Here is a 6,447-nt window from a genome sequence, read left to right on the forward strand (position 1 = left end):
AGTCATACTGTAGAGAAACCGTATGCATGTATTGAATGTGGGAAAGCCTTCTGCAAGAGGACACAACTTACTCAACATTTCAGAATACATACTGGAGAAAAACCTTATGAATGTACTGAATGTGGGAAGACGTTCCGACAGAGTGCACACCTTACTCGCCATCAAAGAATCCATACTGGAGAGAAACCCTATGCATGTAATCTTTGTGGGAAGGCCTTCAACCACAGCTCTTCCCTTGCTTCCCACCAGAGAATTCATACCGGAGAGAAACCTTATGGATGTGATCTGTGTGGAAAAGCTTTCAACCATAGTTCTTCTCTTGCTTCTCATCAGAGAATTCACACAGGAGAGAAGCCTTACGAGTGTAATGAATGTGGTAAAGCCTTCCGTCAGAGCACAGAACTTACTAGACATCAAAAAATTCATACTGGAGAAAAACATGAATGCACTGAATGTGGGAAGGCTTTCCACCAGAGTTCACACCTTACTCGACATTTGAGAATTCATACTGGAGAAAAGCCTTATAAATGTAATGAATGTGGGAAGACCTTTAATTATAGTTCATCCCTTGCTTCTCATCATAGAACTCATACTGGAGAAAAACCTTATGGATGTATTGAATGTGGGAAAGCCTTTGGGAAAAGGACACAGCTTATTCAACATTGGAGAATTCATACTGGAGAGAAACCTTATGACTGTAATGAATGTGGAAAGGCCTTCCGTCAGAGCTCACAGCTTACTCGACATCAGAAAATTCATACTGGAGAAAAACCTTTTGAATGTGATGAATGTGGGAGAGCCTTCCGCCAGAGATCACAGCTCACTTACCATCAGAGAATTCATACTGGAGAAAAACCTTATGAATGTAATGAATGTGGTAAGGCCTTCTGCCAGAGCACTGAACTTACTCAACATCATAGAATTCATACAAGTGAGAAGCCTTTTGAATGTCATGAATGTGGTATGGCCTTCCGCCTGAGTACTGGACTTACTCGCCATCAGAAAATCCATACTGGAGAGAAACCTTATGAATGCAGTGAATGCGGGAAGGCCTTCTGCCAGAGAGCAGAACTCACTGTACATCATAGAATTCATACAGGAGAGAAACCTTATGTGTGCAATGAATGTGGTATGGCCTTTCGGCAGAGCTCACAACTGACTCCGCATCTTAGAATTCATACTGGAGAGAAACCTTATAAATGTAATGAATGTGGAAAGGCTTTCAATCGCAATTCATCCCTTGTTTCCCATCACAGAATTCATACTGGAGAGAAACCTTATGAATGTAATAAATGTGGCAAGGCCTTCCGCCGGAGTACAGGACTTACTCGACACCAGAGACTTCATATTGCAGATAAATCTTATGAATGTAATGATTAAAGGAAAGTTTTCCTCCAAAACATATCTTCACATCAGTTCATTAGTGAAGTGAAAAGTCTTATAAATATTTTGATCTTGTAAAGAAAAATGTAATACTACATTTTGACATGTACTTTTGATAATGTAGTAGTAATGTTGACCATTGTGTTTGATTAGAGTTTTGTTGCTTCATAATGTTGACTTTATTAACATTGTTGTAGTCATTGTGTATTTTTTGTTTTGGCTCATTCATTACTTCACCTTTCCCCGTGGTTCTCTGAATTTTTTTAGTCTTGGTTACTTACAGCATAGTAATTACATTTCTATGCCACAATTTGTTCAGCTATTTGTTTGTTGAGCATGTACTTTGTTCCCAGATTTTTATTTTGCATCATTATGGTAAGAATATTCTTTGAACATCTCAGTCTTTTTGTTGTTCTTAATGCCCTATTTATAGTATAATGCCAGGAGTACAATCTCAGGGTCAGAAGGTACGAGCAGCTTAGTAACTTTTCTTTCATAATTCCAATTTTCTATTCCTGATTGATTAAATCATTTAACAGCTTGCTTAGGTGTGAAATAATCTGTCCACCTTTCCGACTATATGTTTTCCATAGTTTAAGATTCAGGTCATTCACCAAGGTTGTTTTAATTTAAATTTTCTTGATTATTAGTGCTGTTTACATCTTTCAGATGAATTTTATTAAGCTGTGTCTTAAAAAAAAATTCCTGTCCTTTGACCATTTGTCTGTTTCAGAGTAATTCAATCTCAGATTTGTATTCCTTTTTGGTTTTGGAATAATACTTTTATCAGAGATGTTTAAAGAGAATATTTTTTCCCAATATGTATCTTCTGATTCAAGATGCATTGAATTTATTTGTGCAAAGGTGTTTGTGTTTTGTTTTGTGATTTTATTTGATTGAAAACATCTATTTTGTGTTTTGCAAACTAACACATAACTGGTTTCAAATATTTTGCATTATCCTTAGTTATGAAAGAGAATCCTGTGTTCTCTTTTTTTTTATTGTTGTTATTTGTTTGTTTGGTTGTTCTTTTTTTTTAATTGTGTAATTTTATATTAGTTGAGCCATTTGGAATATAGTATGGCATATGCTGTAAGATGGTTATCTAACCCTATTTTTTCTAGACTTACTAGTTTTTCCAGCAGCTCTTATTAAATAAAGAGTTCCTACTGCTGTAGTTTGTGTTCTTGAGTTTATCAAGTACTAGATTGCTTCTGTGTAATTATTTTTTCTAGGCTTTGCTTGTCAGGTTTGTTCTGTTGATATACTTCTACATTTTTTACATAGTACCAGATAATTTTGATAACTATTGTTAATAGATTATGGGATCTGATATCAAGTTACCCTTCTAATTACCCCCCCCCCCCATTATTTCCTTTAATATGTCACCTATACACAAAGGTTTTTCTCTCCATTATGAACTGATGTTGATTATGAGGGTTTACTTAGAGAACTGTAAAGAAGCAATAAAAAAGTTGAAACAGATAGCTTCAGTAAAGTAGCAGGATATGAAATAAATGCACAAAATAATACTTTTCTGTATAATACTAAATGATAAGTTCTATTTGAAATAACAAAATGCATTAACTGTAAAATAAATGCACAAAAAGTACTTTTCTGTATAATACTAAAAAAAATCACGGGAGAAAAATTGCATTTAAAATAACAAAATGCATTAATGATGTGGAAATAAATCAACCAAATACACTTAAAGAACTTTCATAAATGAAACTCTTACAAAAACAAGTCCTAAATAATTGGAAAATGTTAATGGTTAGGCTATGTCTATAGGCAAAATTATATTTAGTTGTATATCAACATAAATACCAAAGGAATATTTTATAGATTTAGACAATGTAAAATAAATTTTAAGGCATAAAACATCAAGAACATTTAGAGAAATTTTTAAAAACATCTTTACATTTATGAGGTTACATGAAACATTAAGGAAAATTTAATGACAATACACTAAAATTGAACTGTGGCCATTGATTTTTTCATATTGTTATTCTTAAGTAACTGACTGCACTGTGGACTGAAATGTGAATTATTCTGAACTTTGTGATCTATTTTCTAAAATCTGGATGCACATTGAATTATGCATGGACCTTTTTGGAACCTGTATCACATGGTCTCATGGTAATGAACAGTTAGAGGATCCCTCTTTTAAATTAATAATTTTGATTTATTTTGAACTGGTAAGCTACCTATTCTATATTGTTGCACCATATTACATTGTTTTACTCTTGTAATTTTTATCATTGATATTTGATTTGGGATACATTTTCATTGTGTGGTATGTTATAGTAATATGATGGAAAGAGTTCTTGATTTGGGGAAAAAGAACCTGGCTTTGAATTCCAGTTCTGGCCACTGACAACCTATGATGTTGGACAAGTTATTACCTCTTCAATTCTCAGGTTCCTCTGTAAAATGAGGACACTGTACCAAGGTGTCCTCCATGGGCCCTTCTAGTTCTGAGTCTGTGATCCAATAAAGGAGAAATGAGACTGGAAGCTTAGGAAGAACAGAAAAAAATTAGAAGCTTTGGAGATGTAATAAAAGTTTGATGGATTGAAGGAAATCACCAACCACTAAGTACTGGATACTCTACTATAGCTATAAACCAAGTACACAGAGCTAAAAGTGATGTAAAGATAGAGTAGTTTGTCTGCATGATGTTCATAGGTAGTTTGACATGTCTTCAATGCATGTGGATTGTAGCACAGCTGCCATTTATAGTACTTTGGAAAGCATGCTACATACATCATCGGTATCATTTGCTTCTCATAATCCTGATTAATAGAATTATTTCCATCTTATGGATGTGAAAACTAAGGTTCAGATAGGTTAAGTAACTCATCTAGGATCATGTGATAATAGTGTCTGAGGCAGAATTTGAACCTAGGTCTTCTTGCCTGCAAGTACAACACTACTACACTGCTACCTCATAACTCATTGGGACAGGAATTACGTCTTTTTACTTACAGTAGTTTTGATCTTTGGGATTACACATTGGTGCTAAAAAACATTATTGATATTATAAATAGATAGCTCACCAACAAATGAAAGCTGTTAGCAAATTGCTTTACTAAAGAGTTTATAAAAGACATTTGAAAGTTATTGCTAATAATCCTGAGTATTGTGTCTAAATGTTGACTCTGTCCTGGCTGAGTGGATGAGAGCAGTAGGAAAGGTTGGAGAAATTAATCTTAAACTAGATTTTTCTGGAGATTAGGCAATTTCCAACCTGGTTGACCACAGACTTTATTTTTATATTCCTTGGACACTATGAAAATCTATCAATGGATTGCCTGGCACAAAATGTGATTGAGAGAAATCAGGCCCATAAAAACAATTTCAGTCTAATTCCCAGGCTGTCAATACAAAAATGCCTTTTCTCCTTCCATAGGACATTCTGATTCTTAGAAAACCACGTAGCTGATCTCTAATAATCTTTTATGATAAGGTGCAAAATTAAAAATTTACAAAGCCAGACAGATGTTGGAAGAAACCTACTAAAATAAAAGAATGTTTGGAAGGTTGTCCAATCTTGGGAGTCAATCCATAGTGGCAGCAATGGGGAGAAGGGAGGTAGGGAGTGGAAGATGGAAGAAGTGTATCTTTAACTACAAAATCCCCGTAGTTTTTCCTTATTCTTCCTTCTCCACATGTACCTTTATTATGGACCTTTGTGTTTTTAGCCTGCCAATGGAGCCTGACCTCCCAATGCCAGGATTAGCTATAGTAGCAATTAGTTATAATAGCAATACTGCCTCAGATAGGTAAATAGGGAGCTGATCAGGTTTAGTGGGTAGTCTCTTGCTTTTTTACTTTTTGTTTGTGAGTGGGTTACTACAAGGAGGTTATACCTCCTCAATGACCTATTATATAGTGTACTGAGGGACAAGTGTGTGTTATCAAGGAGTAGACTAACAGCAGAAAGGCCAGATGCTGTTGTAATTACCTGTGATAGTGCTATTCAAACTTCTGTTTTTATACTTAAATTTGTTTCCCAGGAGTCTGCTTATTAATGTCTTGCTTTCCCATCATATTGGGAAGGCTCGGGACACTTGTTTTGAACTCCTGCCTTTTTTTTTTTTTTGTTTGTTTTTTTTGCAGGTGTTTAGTGCAAGGCTACCTAGAAAAAATATTAACTTGAAACTGATTAAACTCAGGGTCATAGGTTCACCCTGTGAGAAATATTTATCTTAATATTTCCCTAATCCCTTAACTTCTTTTGGACTTGTTTGGAGGGGCTCTGAGTCATTTCTTGCTCGGTAGGTAGGGTCTAGTTGGTTTTATCTTGGAGGCTCATTATGTCTCAATAATCGGGGATCTGAAGTTTGGAGCGATGCATACCTATTTGGACTCAGTCCAAGTGGACCTGCAGGGATCTGCATTCTGCTGTCAGGACTGCTGATGGACAACCTATTCTTGTTTATGCCTTTAATAAATCTTACTTGGTTCCATAATTGTGTCTCTTGTGTAATCACTTCCTACATCTCTTAATTTGAGTCCTCACTGATCATCTCAGCCCATTAGGCTTACTCAACCTGGAGTCATGTTTCCCACTTCTGATGCATAGTGAATGTGGGACTCTGGGACAAGTCACTGAGTCTTCTTTGACTCTTGGGAGTCTCTTTCCTGATGAAGGAAACAGAGATAATGACTAGTGCCTGCCTCACAGAATTATTAGGTGGTGTTAATACTTAAAGCCCTTTTATCTGTCTAAAGATACGCAGTGGTAGCCGGGTGCGTGGCACAGTGGATAGAGCATTGGACTTGAAATCAGGAAGACTCATCTTCATGAGTTTAAGTGCAGTCTCAGACACCTACCAGTTATGTGAATCCAGGCTAATCATTTAAACCTCATATTTTAGGTAGGAAACAAACTGAGAGAAGTTATGACTCATCCATCATGGAGACAAGTTTCCTAGTTCTTCCTGATTCCAAACCCTAGTGTTCTATTATATTCAACTTTGAACAAGTCATGTAACTTCTCTCAGTTTCCATAGCTTAAAAATTATTGAATGATTGATATTGCCTTTAATATGGATCCCA

The 6,447-nt window shown here is 35.5% G+C and overlaps 1 pseudogene; it reads left to right on the forward strand.

Annotated features, from left to right (window-relative positions):
* Positions 1 to 539: 539 nt before the first annotated feature.
* Positions 540 to 5,858, forward strand: LOC127539238 (zinc finger protein 135-like; annotated as a pseudogene).
* The last annotated feature ends 589 nt before the right edge of the window (positions 5,859 to 6,447 follow it).

Source organism: Antechinus flavipes, chromosome 1, assembly GCF_016432865.1.
Source record: "Antechinus flavipes isolate AdamAnt ecotype Samford, QLD, Australia chromosome 1, AdamAnt_v2, whole genome shotgun sequence".
Lineage (NCBI taxonomy): Eukaryota > Metazoa > Chordata > Mammalia > Dasyuromorphia > Dasyuridae > Antechinus > Antechinus flavipes.